We start from the raw sequence: 10,662 nt of genomic DNA, 5'->3' as shown, positions 1-10,662 counted from the left end.
GATTTGATATGAAGAGAGAGCCTTCAGAGCGAATGAATGCATCACTGTTCGAGTTGTCCTACAGTTATTTTACAAGTGTAACTGACTTGCATAATACACGGTAGTAACAGAGCTATATTTTAAGATCTGTTGCCACCTTCCACTTCCTGGAACAAACTGATTCAGTCTTCGCCGGACCACATAAAAACTGACAGAACCACCACCGATCTGAGAGTAAACCAGCCCATCTGGCCGTCATCCTCTAATGGAAATCACAGTGATTTAAATTTGATCCCTTCTTGATGCAGTGTTCAAGCTGAAATGATTATTTTACGAGAAAATTACGGTGCCTGGATACGAGCAAAATTATGTAACCTTGACTCGCAGCTAAATGTGTGCAATTACTTCAAAAGAAAGCTTTTAAAATGAGAAAAAGGGGGGAAGAAATTGCCTTGTGTGTTTTCCATCAGTGGAGATTTACCTTTTTTTTGTATAATTTTTAACAAAATTACCAGCAATTTGCTTCAAATTGTAGACAGAATTTAATTTTTTTAAGCTGTGGTTAGTTTCATATTTAAAAAGATTACTTTACATCCAAACATATTTTTATTAATATTCACATAAAACATATATTGGACTGTATGCATGCATGTTTTTCCAGATTTTTTAATTTGTTTTTGTACAAGACCAACACTCCAGTTCTCCTTAAAGACCCATGAGAGAAAGCAGTAGATCACATTATCAGACTCACATTATTTCTCAACATCGCAAAGAACTATAGACTAGAAGTGCCTTGATGTAACAGATGATTGTGTTTTTCTCTTTCCTCTCTTGAGATAATGTCTTCATGACTTTAGATTATTATTGCTTTTTTTGAAATCAGATGTTTTAATGAAGCAACCTAATGATGTGTGATGGAAGAATTCTTCACAAAAATTAGTTCAGATCCAATTTTAAGCTTTTCAAACTTTCATCATCATCATTGTAAAGCTTCAAGTGGTTCAGTAAATTATTTGATTCCATTTAACTCATATGAGCCTTTAATGCCTGAATGGGTTTGTTTGTTCTGACTGAAACGTGGATAACCTTTCAACCTGTGAAAGGCTGTGAGACACCTGTGACTCTAATCCAACCTGAGTTGACTCTGTCAGTGCAACAGGGATGTCTGCAGTGGTGCCACATCGAATGCTTTCAGGCGTATTTCACAAGTCTGTGTCTTTCATTTCCAAATATACAAAAGATCTCAACTGGAACAGGTGCAGCTTGTTATCTTTATGTGCATCTGCACCTGCATCCTGCTCAGTCTCCCCTCCACGCGCTGCCTTAAACAGTATCAAGGAGGTCTTCTGACAACTACGTGAAACCATGAAATCAATACCGCGCTGCAGTTCTGACATCCTTCTATTTCATTGTCAGGAGTCCCGTGAGGATCCCAGTGGTACTACCGGACGTAGAACCCATGAACATTTAATATCGCTCCTCTGCTGATTGCATCAGGGGAGCAACTTGAAGCTTGAGGGAATGGATTTCACAGAGATTTCACATTTCATGAAGGAATATCACACTAAACAGGAGCTCTCTGGGGGGTGCTCTTCAATAAAATATCTGAAGAGACATGATTTTGATGATGAGCTAAAGATAAAGTAAAGTAACAGATATTTTCTCAGGAGTGGAAATGTGAATGATTGCAGGCCACAAGATGCGCTGTAATTTATCTTTAGAAGAAGCGAAGTGATTAATATAGTCTCAGAGCCTCAGAGTTTCAGAAAACTGCGGATATTTGACTCTTTCTTCTTTCTTCCAAGCATTATGAACATTACAGTGATCTTCGGCTCATTATTGGTAAGTGAAGTTGGACGAAACCTCTGTGAGCTCACTCTTACTTTTCCTCAGTGTGGTTTGCTGGTGTTTGTTTCCGCTGTGCAAGAGGGTGTACGCCCTCTTCTCATCCTCTCGCACACCTGGGATTCCCTCCTCCAGAGATAGATAGATAGATAGATAGATAGATAGATAGATAGATAGATAGATAGATAGATAGATAGATAGATAGATAGATAGATAGATAGATGTGCACGTCAAGTGTTGGGCACTCACCTGTGCTTGTGTTGCCAGTGCTCTGCCTTCATCCCACAGTCCAGACATAAGCACGTTAACACCATCATCCCGGACATACTGTGCTAATCCATAAATTGTCGAACCTGGACTTTCCCCGAGCTGCATGCGCCTGGATAAGTGACTTCCTCACAAACCCGCCTCAGACTGTGAAGATGGGCTCCTCTATCCTCTATCTGTGTGCTGAGCCCCTACTCTACTCCATATACACTCAAGACTGTACTCCTACCCACCCCTCTAATACCATCATTAAATGACGCCACTATGGTGGGCGGACAAAACAAAGTAAGTGCGGGGTCGGAGTGGAGGATCTCACCTGGCCAGCAAACACCACAGGCCTGGTGAAGAAGGCCCAGCGGCGGTTGCAGGAATGGCCTCAACCAACAGCTGCTTGTTTCTTTCTAGACACCGCTCCACCACTGAGAGTGTACTGATGCTACGCGTCTCCCTGTGGCGCTGTGGCTGTTCGGGAACAGACACAAAAGCTCTGCAGAGGGCAATAAAGATGGCAGAGAAAGCCATCGGTCGCACTCTGCCCACCCTGAAGGCCATTTCTTCCTCCCGCTGCCTCTGCAGAGCCGAGAACATTGTAAAGGACAGCAGGACTCACCCCGGCCACAGACTGTTTTCCATCCTACCAACTGGCAGGAGATACAGAAGTCAAAAAACAGAAGAGTCAAAAAAACATTTTCTACCCCTGGGCCATCAGGCTTATCAACCAGAGCAACTAGATCTGAATTGGTGCTTCTGCTTTCTGGGAGCATTGCTGTCTTTTTTTGTATATAAATTCATTCATTATTTATTCTGAATACAGTACAGTATGTGTTGTTGTTTCTGTTGTTAATGTGAGTGTTAATGACTGTAGATCTCTTTGTGTTAACTACTATTACGTCGACTGTACGAGTAGCAGTGTAGCTCATCTTTGATTTATAGTGTGTCACACCTGTCTGATAATAATAATAATAAGACTGGTAGTTAGTTGCTTTCTCGCTGTACGTGTCTACACAGCCTTAGGGTTCATGACTTAATCATCAAGTCTGTTTTCGTCGCATTTATCAAGGCGCCTGGATCAAAGACGCTACCATTGTTCAAATTTCTGTTCCTCTAACTCCCACGTCTTCAAATTTTCTACTTCTCCAGCAAGTTTCTGGACTTTCTTTTTTTTTTTTTTGGATTAAAATGATAGCTCCGGGTCCTGTTTCCCCCTAAAGTATTCATCTTCTCTGCAGAGGAATCTTTGAAAGGACTGTGTTACACTGTTGAACATGTCAGGTATGATTGTAGCTCTCACTAGCTTTCTCTCTTCTTTGCAATCCCTTACCACGGACTACTGTGGGTAATTTTCCAGCTCTTTAATCAGATCATCGTGTTTGCTATTTCGACTGAGCTCGGTAAAGGGGTATTCTAAAAACCGGAGAAAGGCTCACAGGGTGGAGATCTCATCCCGACTCTCAGTCGAATAACTTCCTTTAAAAACACATTAATTACATCATTGCAATGCTGCTTTGCAGAAATGGGATTTGCAGGCTGCCCACAGTGATGGATTTACCACAACCAGCCTCATTAGGTCCCCCCCTTATTTTACTGTCTAGAATGAAAGAGAAATGAATGAGCTTGGACTCCAAAATGTCTTAATTTTGGCACAAGCACGAGGCATATTTCAGATAGTGTAATGAACAGGTGGAACTGGGGGAAAAAAAAAAAAGCTCTTTAATTATTTCAGGCTTTACATTATGCAAAATGGCTCAGTGGAGGTCGATTCTGTGACTCATTTGGTGACATCGAATGTTTTCCTGCACCGTGTGGTAGGCTTTCGTATCAGGTCTACAGAACAAGATCATTAATCAGCCAGTGTTTTATTTATCTAGAATAAGGACACGTTTGCTGAGATTGATTTGTACCCCTGCAAAGTGCTGTAATAGTTGGTGAACATACACTGTTTCTTGTTTATGCCTTTTTATGGAGATGCACTGTTCAGTTAAAGGTTTTAAAGTATTTAATTCATCGGTCTGTAGCATTTCACGCCTTGCAGTCCATGATTTCACTTTACAGCTAAAATACTTGTCTGTTTGATGTTTTCGCTCTGGTTTTAAAGTGGACGCTTGAATGGCGCATCATAAGCTTTGAACATCATTTTGCTTTTTTTTTTTTGCTTTTTACGCCTGAGATTAAGTGTTGATGTCCCCTTCTTTCGATCTTTTAAAGTCTCTCTGCTGTATTCAGATTCAGACACGCATTCAGTCTCTCTGTTCACAGCGGCTCAGCATCCTGTCATTATTCATCCAGAAGCACTCTCTGGTCATTTACAGCTCCCGGTGCCATTTCAGATGAGAGTCAGAATCGTCGGAGCCAAAGCCCTAATTTCTCAGCGGCAGATGCAGCTGATGTGTCAAGTCCATGTTTAGATTTAATTGTTGGAGCAGCTGGGCTTTTAGAAAAGCGCTCGGAATATGACTCCACGCATCTCAGCCTCCATAGAAAGGGCCGTCCCTCTGTTCGTCTTCAAAACGTGACTTATCGCATATGGGTAGTCCATCACGACTTCATTTAAAGTTTCTTATCAGGAGCAAAAATTTAATTAATTTAAACATGCATGGGAAGGACAAAAAAGGCAAATATACGCCGATTAAGCATAACTTTATGACCACTCTGAGCATAAAGCGCGAATAATAATTGACCATCTTGTGACAATGCAATGTTCTGCTGGGAAACATTTGTGTAGATGTTACTTAGACATGTAGCACCCACCTAGACCAGACCAGGCACCCCCACCCCATAGCAAAGATACTCCTCGATGACTGCAGCCATCCACAGCAGGATGCAGACTGACACAGACACAAAAACAGTTTAGGAACAACTCAACAAAAACATGACAAACAGTGCAAGGTGTTGACCTCGAGTCCTCCCTTCAACCCACAGGACCCAAGGACCCACACTTACAACCTGCTCCCAGACACCACGGTCATAACGTTATGCTTGATCAGTGTATGGATGGATTCAGGATAAAAAGTGAAGTGAGTGAATGTGTAGGAAACTGCAGCGGGGGTTCCCACGAGGCCTCTGCTCCCTCCCTTTGTCAGAACTTCAAAGAGCCATGTCTCACGGGGGAATGGTCTTTTCCTTCTCCTCCTCCCCTCATGAGATCTGACAGTCCATAGGACCCCATTTCCTTTGTGCTCCGTGAGAGTCGTGACGTTCAAATTCTGCTTTGGGCTGGGATTTCAGTAGCTCGAAAGAGCTTGTAATCAGGTGTTAGATTAGTTAGGAACTAATTCCAAAGACACCTAGTGATTTAAGAAGACAAAATAGGCTCTTGACTCATTTACTTAAAATCTATGTTTTCGTTCTGTCCTCCTCTGCAGATGTAGTTTCCTCAGTGTTGAATTGAATTGTTCCTTGATCTTCCTCTGTCTGATCGATGCTGATGCTTGTCTTGCACCCCATTCCAGGAAAAGTTGAAACATGCAAAGAAACGAGGCACTACGCACACACTCAATCCCTAATCTAACCCCAGTAATCTACCCACCTTCATCATAATATCTGTCTATTGTTATCCTCTTATCTGAGGCCTGGTCACCGTGGACATAGACTACACATCTATCTCACACAGAGATACACACAGTCAAACTTAACAGTATTTACACAGACTTTAAATAAAATAACTTTTTTGACATGAGGAGTTTTGCTGCTTTAAAGCGCCAACTGTTCTGATGGAGATGGTTACGCAAAGCAATATTATTCTGATTATTAGTGGACCGGCTGTGTCCATGTCTTGCTAATATTTGCATCAGATACAGGAAACGTTTCTATTGGTATTTTTATTTATTTATTTATTTATTTTTTTCCCAGGCTGGAGATTCACAGTGTGACATGAAATTACTCGGTAAAAATACACCACTCAGTAATGGCTATGTACGAAGGAAACCTGCAGGAGGTAGTTTCAACACAGAGGACACACTGTATCAGAGTCAGAATCAGCTTTATTGGCCAAGTATGAGTGAGTGCACATACAAGGAATCTGACTCCGGTCACTTTGCTCAATGGTACAAGACAAGCACTTAAATAAACATAGTAAAAAGCGTGAAAAATAGAAAAACTGTAGGACATAGACTATCAGAATAAAGAATTTAGAGAAACAAAAATAAAGGGCAGAAGCAGATACATACATACCTACAATTTATAAGGAGCTATTGTGTGAGAATGGTCATGCATTCATCAGAGCCACAGCCCGGGGGAAGAAGCTGTTTTTGTGCCGGGTGGTTACGTACTGCAGATTACCAGATGCAGGGTAATCAATCTCAGTCTTTGCATTAAAGTCTTGCCCATCCTCACATTCACGCATTGTCTGAATATTGATTGCAGGTAAATATTTATCTCGTTTCTGACGCTGTTGACGTGATTGTTTCCAACTGTACGACCGTCACGCCGTGCGTGGAACAGAATTGCATGGATTCAATAAATGATGCTATATTTGCTGCAAATATTGCACAGAGGACACAATTACTTTACAATCTCTGTGATTCACGGAACGAACACAATGTATTCTCACGCATTTAAATGCATCAATCGTCCATACGCTTGCTACAAAGACACCTTCGAGAAAGACATTTGCCGTTCAACCAGAGAACAGAGAGCAAAGAAAGATGAAATTCAGTCGCCAAACCGGCCTTTACACACATACAGTATGAGTGACATCCCATTCTTAATCCACAGGGTTTAATGTAGCTATTGACTCTGCAGAAAGTTTGCGACCTCTGAGCACTATGTGTCCACTGACCCCACTCGTTCCCTTTTGTTATAATACCACTGAGAGTTGACCGTGGGATATTTAGTAGTGAGGAAATTTCACGACTGGGCTTGTCGCGCTGGAATTCACAGAGCTCCTGAGAGGGACCCATTCTTTCACAAATGTCTGCAAAAGCAGTCTGCCTGCCTACATGCTTGATTTTATACACCTGTGTCCATGGAAGTGATTGGAACACCTGAATTCAGTTATTTGGATGGAAGATTGAATACTTTTGGCAATATAGTGTAGTCTGTGTGACCGTTTATTTCTGTTCCTCTGGTCTTGCCTGACTTTGTGCTGGTTAGCCTAACAAACGCACCTGGGGTCAAGAGGAAGCCATGGAGACGCTGAACACTTCACAATACCTTCACCGTAATTTGTCTCGGCGCGGCCGAAGTGGTTCGCTCTGATGTATCGGTTTCATACACGGAGCTCAGATAGAGGATTATGAGGATGTAGGAGGGTTACACGCGGCAGAAATGGGGCTCAAATTGGGTTTCGGTTTGACAGGCCTGCAGGGAGACTGTCACAGGCGGCGCGGTGACTTTTTCACCTGCGCTCCTCGTGTTCTTGATCTACACACAAGCATCATTCTCCAACGGGGCAAATTATGAGGGATAACCAGGGCGCGAGATCTTTACGTCTCAGCCTTCACACGTCCAGTAGAAAAACTCAATAACCAGCCTGGAGCACCCGTTTCGTTCCATCGCCGTTCTCCCATAGACCCCGCTGAGAAGCAGCACACGAGCCGCGGAGTGTTAACGAACCTGTCATTTGCAGAGCTTTTAGGATCAAAGCACTCGTGCTCAGGAGCAAAAGGCATGCTCATGGTCAAATTTGGCCCGACAACTCCGCACTAACTCCAAGCCATTTGTGCAGCGCCGCATACTTCATTAAGCTGTAGCTCGGGGTAATTGGCGAAAGTAAGGTAAGAGCATGTGTGTCTAACCTCTCGGTGTGGTGTTGGCAGAGAAATTTCTCCATTTGTGTTTCACTCCCTCTTTCCATATTGCTGCCGGTCTATCACTCTGCTCTGATTGTGGTGGCTGTTGAGCCGGGCATGAATCTATAACTGCACACCGAGCCAGCCCCTCGCACTCCTCCTCTGACCGTCTTTATGCTCTGATAATTCAAACACTGCTGACAGGACTTAATAGAAATGCACTTCTGGCACCTTTAACGCTCCTCCGTGCCTGATATATTTATTAATATGTGCCTCGCCAGTTGTCTGCTGTATAATGTTTGTCAAGAAATGACTGAAGTTGGGTGTGCTTCGGAAAATATGCAAAAACGCTTTAACGATCCTTATGGGTGACATGGATCATTAGCTTTCCTTAATTATGGGTTTTTAACGTGCAGTATTGACAAGAGCAGGCCCAGAGAACATTAACATTTTATTTTTTGGTAAAAAAAATAAATAAATAAAAAAACAGAAAGACTATAATACCACATGTTCAAATTTAGCATGTTAAAAAAGACTGTGGGGCAGAATTTTAAAGTAGAAAATATCATGAAAGGAATATATTTGGTGGCTGCGTCCTGGTGGGATGCTGAGTGAAAGAGAGCAACAGCTGTTTTCACAGTGCTTTCAGGTCTGAGATCATTTCAGGACGTCTATTAAAACTGCATTCATTTTCTGTGAGGTAAGTTATCTAATGAAACGGCACCATTAAAATCCTCAAAGTGTCACACACTTTTGTTAATATGCCTCGGTGCCACCAGACAGTGCCCCCGCAGCCTCGGCGCATCATCAGCAGCGCCGGCGCAACCGCATTAATGATGGAGCTACACAAAAGCTTTTCAGCCTGATCACTTATTCTCCTGGCCTAATGCGCCGCAGCATTAGCCTCGGCGCACCTTTTATGAAATGTAAAGTCAATTCAGCGCCGCTCCAGCCATATGTTATCAAGTCGGAATAAAACAGCCCGCGGCCTTGGCGATCCGTTTAAGGCCGGAGCGCCGCCAACAAACCCACGTGGAGGCTTAAAGTGTGTGCGACAGAACAGATTGTGAAGCCGTAATAAGGACACAGCCACATTAAACTCCGCTAGTGATATCTGAGTTTCTTCTGTTCAAGTTCAAACTGACTGCAGCTGGTCTGTCCGGCGACCGTGTTTTTATATTTAAATGGCGTGAGTGAACTGTAAATCTTTTCTAAAGGTCACTTATCGTTGTTGTGGAAACGCAGACGTGACTGAGACAGCGAGTGAGTCAGTGCACGGCCGACATACCACATCACTACCTCCATCTGTCTGCTGTGTGGCGCGCAGCTCCGTAGACGGGGGAGGAAGACGCACGATGAAGAAGCACTAAAATATAAACACTGAGAGGAAGCGTGTCTCAAATGTGCGGCACACAGTAAATCATTGTATGTGGCAAGTAAGTAAGTAAAACTTTATTTCTATAGCACCCGAGTGCTTTACAGTGACGAAATATAAAAATCAACGGTCAACAATACAACCAATACAAATGACAATTTAAAGGGTGAAACCAGCTAACGCCTAAAAGGTTGGTTTTCAGTTTGGGCTTACAAGGGGATTTCTGTGGTGTTGATTTTCGCTGATCGATCGCGTTCCTTAGCTCGTGGATGTGTTGATTTCTCAAAACATTTGATGCTTATTACCAGACAAATGTGATCCCTCCAGTTCCGTTGTTTGTCTAGTTAATGTTAGCCAAATACAGTACAAGGTATTGAAATGAAATACTTTCCTCATTCTCTCCTTGAAACATAAAAGAACGAAACATGGGACTCGGGTCTCGGCGTGATAATAAATATGAATCAAATCACTGCTTCCATGTGTGGATGGAGTCCTTGGTTAATAATAAAGGCAATTAAAAACTGAAGGAGGCTTCTGATGTCTGAGCTTCTCCATGAAGTTACTGTTCTTGTTGAAAATCAATCCTTAACTGATCCAGTATGTTCTGTCCAGGTGGATTCCACATACATTATGTTTATGCACAATGCAACTGTGCAAACACATATTTAGAACTGGAATCAGTTAATATATGACACTCGAAGCAACAACTTAAATTAAAGAGAAGGATCAACCACATGATGTCTAGTTAGCTAGATGGTAGCTTAGCAAACTGTTGCTACACTTTTAAAACCCACACAGGATTTCTCAGGAGTGATTTTGAGACTGAACATGGCGGCAGCAGACGTCTCCGTGTTGGATGTGCCTGACTCTTAACTCACATCTGGGCTGCGAGGGAGACAGACTGTGCCAGCAGCCTGCGACCGCATCGGCTTTCCATTTAATGCGGCCGTGCCCCCAAATTATGTATAAGTTTAAGCCTTGAAGCCGAGTTATGTAAATATTCAGCCCTGTGCTGTTGAGTGGATGACTTTGATAATAGAGACCAAAACAGTTTTAAGTACCAAGCTGCAAACCTGTTTATTTTGGCTGCAAAATCCTTCGTTTTAACCTCGACTGAACCGATTAAAACCACTTGAGAGCTGAAGGAAATAACTAATACTTTTGGTCCTGGTCTTTGTGTTACTTAGACATGGAAGCGCAAGGGAGATCTACACAATAGTGGAAAAGCGGTCATGATGCTATGCCTGACTGGTACAGCTAATAACGAAGAGAAGAGGCGCTTTTCCAGGGAACCAAGGACAACATTGGGTTTGTAATACACAACAATACCAGTGTCAACCCCCCCCTCACTGTAAATGTGGCTCCTAGCCTTTGCCTCATCTCCTGTCTTGATCCTACTCTTGGATTGTTTATGGTCATCTGTCCTCTCTCTCAGCATGTCAGCATTCGCCAAATTCACCACTTTTC

The sequence above is a fragment of the Mugil cephalus genome, chromosome 18 (genome assembly GCF_022458985.1).
Source record: "Mugil cephalus isolate CIBA_MC_2020 chromosome 18, CIBA_Mcephalus_1.1, whole genome shotgun sequence".
Taxonomy (NCBI): Eukaryota; Metazoa; Chordata; class Actinopteri; order Mugiliformes; family Mugilidae; genus Mugil; species Mugil cephalus.
This window is presented reverse-complemented; position numbering follows the sequence as displayed.